Source organism: Eretmochelys imbricata, chromosome 9 (assembly GCF_965152235.1).
Source record: "Eretmochelys imbricata isolate rEreImb1 chromosome 9, rEreImb1.hap1, whole genome shotgun sequence".
Lineage (NCBI taxonomy): Eukaryota > Metazoa > Chordata > Testudines > Cheloniidae > Eretmochelys > Eretmochelys imbricata.
In genome coordinates this window covers 67,341,500-67,344,084 of record NC_135580.1, presented here as the reverse complement: position 1 = coordinate 67,344,084, position 2,585 = coordinate 67,341,500, and the positions used below count along the sequence as shown (strand labels likewise).

The 2,585-nt window shown below is 48.9% G+C and overlaps 1 pseudogene; it reads right to left on the bottom strand.

Annotated features, from left to right (window-relative positions):
- Positions 1-2,068: 2,068 nt before the first annotated feature.
- On the bottom strand, positions 2,069-2,232 carry LOC144270692 (U2 spliceosomal RNA; annotated as a pseudogene).
- Positions 2,233-2,585: the final 353 nt, after the last annotated feature.

Sequence of the window (2,585 nt, the reverse complement as noted above, 5' to 3'; positions counted from 1 at the left end):
CGTGACTAACAGCGGGGAACATTTCTGTTCAATGACAGGCAAACAGCCCAGCAGGAACGGGCACCTCTGAATGTCCCCTTAAGAAAAGCACCCTATTTCAACCAGGTGACCATGAATGATATCTCACTCTCCTGAGGATAACACAGAGAGATAAAGAACGGATGTTGTTTGAATGCCAGCAAACATACACTGCAATACTTTTTTCTACAATGATTCCCCAGTACGTGCTACTGGCCTGGAGTGGTAAAGTATCCTACCATGGTGGATGGAATAAGGCTGCCCTCCCCAGAAACCTTTTGCAAAGGCTTTGGGAGTATATCCAGGAGAGCCACGAATGCCAGGGCAAATTAATCATTAAACATGCTTGCTTTTAAACCATGTATAGTATTTTAAAAGGTACACTCACCAGAGGTCCCTTCTGTGCCTGGCGGGTCCAGGAGGCAGCCTTGGGTGGGTTCGGGGGGTACTGGCTCCAGGTCCAGGGTAAGAAGCAGTTCCTGGCTGTTGGGAAAACCGGTTTCTCCGCTTGCTTGCTGTGAGCTATCGTCATCTTCCTCGTCCCCAAAACCTGCTTCCGTATTGTCTTCATCTCCATTGAAGGAGTCAAACAACACGGCTGGGGTACTGTTGGCTGAACCCCCTAAAATGGCATGCAGCTCATCATAGAAGCGGCATGTTTGGGGCTTCGACCCGGAGCGGCCGTTTGCCTCTCTGGTTTTCTGGTAGGCTTGCCTCAGCTCCTTAAGTTTCACATGGCACTGCTTCGGGTCCTTGTTATAGCCTCTGTCCTTCATGCCCTGGGAGATTTTGACAAATGTTTTGGCATTTCGAAAACTGGAATGGAGTTCTGATAGCACGGATTCCTCTCCCCAGACAGCGATCAGATCCCGTACCTCCCATTCGGCCCATGCTGGAGCTCTTTTGTGATTCTGGGACTCCATCATGGTCACCTCTGCTGATGAGTTCTGAATGGTCACCTCTGCTGATGAGCTCTGAATGGTCACCTGCAGCTTGCCATGCTGGCCAAACAGGAAATTGAAATTCAAAAGTTCGTGGGCCTTTTCCTGTCTACCTGGCCAGTGCATCTGAGTTGAGAGTGCTGTCCAGAGAGGTCACAATGGAGCACTCTGGGATAGCTCCCAGAGGCCAATACCATCTAGTTGCATCCACAGTGCCCCAAATTCGATCCAGCAAGGCCGATTTCAGCGCTAATCCCCTTGTCGGGGGTGGAGTAAGGAAATCGATTTTAAGAGCCCTTTAAGTCAAAAAAAGGGCTTTGTCGTGTGGACAGGTGCAGGGTTAAATCGATTTAACACTGCTAAATTCAACCTCAACTCCTAGTGTAGACCAGGCCATATATGCTGCTTTTGGCCCATGCAGGCAACTCTAGTTAACTAGAGTAAGCGAGGAGGCATTAGAAACAGATTCTGGCAGAGACCTCTGCCCATTGCTCCAGCTGCTTTTATAAGGCTATTTTCATGGCTCCAAGTGGCAGGGGCCAACTGCCCTTTTTCAGTACGGCCAGCTTCCGTCAGGCACACTGCTACTGAGTTTTTGGAGCCACTCCAGACTATGGCATAGTCTTGGCAGGCTGCCATAAATTTGAAAGCAGACCCAGGGTTACTTTTTTTTTCTCTTCTTTTTCTCCACCCCCCACCCCTTTTTTTTTTTTTTTTTTTTTTTTTTTACAGTGGAGGCCAGTTCAGCCCCTGAATCCAGAATCTTGAAGATGCAAAGGTATCAAAGCTAGCTTTGAACCATGGGTGCTGGAGCGGGGGGCAGGGATAAGGGCGAGCAATGGAAGGAGGGGGTGGAGAAGAGCAAGCGGGGGAAGAGTACGGGGAGGGAGAGGCGGCACAGGAACAGGTCCTCATAGAAAGGGGTAGCATGAGGGTGGGCGTTCAGGGGAAAGGGCGGTGCGGGGTGGAGCCTCAGGGCACCATGGCATAGGGGCGGAGCCACCGTTCAGTGCCCCCTCCCCACTTTTAGAGCACTTCTGCTGCTCCTACTTTGAGCATCCCCTCCCCCATACATTTCCCCTGGGCTGCACTTCCTGGAACTCAGTATCATTTTTTTCCCGTTCCTGGAAGCAGTGCAATACCAGGTCAATGCATGGGGTGAACAGAGCAAGCTCCTATTCCATCCCCCTGTTCCAAAAATCAATTTAATATACAGTCCTCGAATAAAGGACATATCAGATATTAAACTGATAAGATCATATAAGGCAGCAACCTCTTTCATCTCATCAAAATTCAGCTTTTCTTCCTCTGGCATTAGGGGGGCCTGGAGGAAATCAGTCCTGTTCTGCAGGTTTAATTCTTAACACTGGTTTAATTACAGGATAGGATTGGCCAGAGAGGTTTCTTTAAACAAGAGAAATACATACCCTGATTCCCACTGAACTACTGACTCTTGTTATGCTGGCTAACAGTTACCAGCCACCTTTTCTAACCCCCTCTGGACCCAGCTATGCTGGAAACCAAGGCCCTGACCCAAATCAGAAATAAACACAATATTTCCCTTACAAAGGAAAAAAGCCCTTTACCTAGAAGAAGTCTTTTCCTCTTCTGCAACCTGTTTCTCTT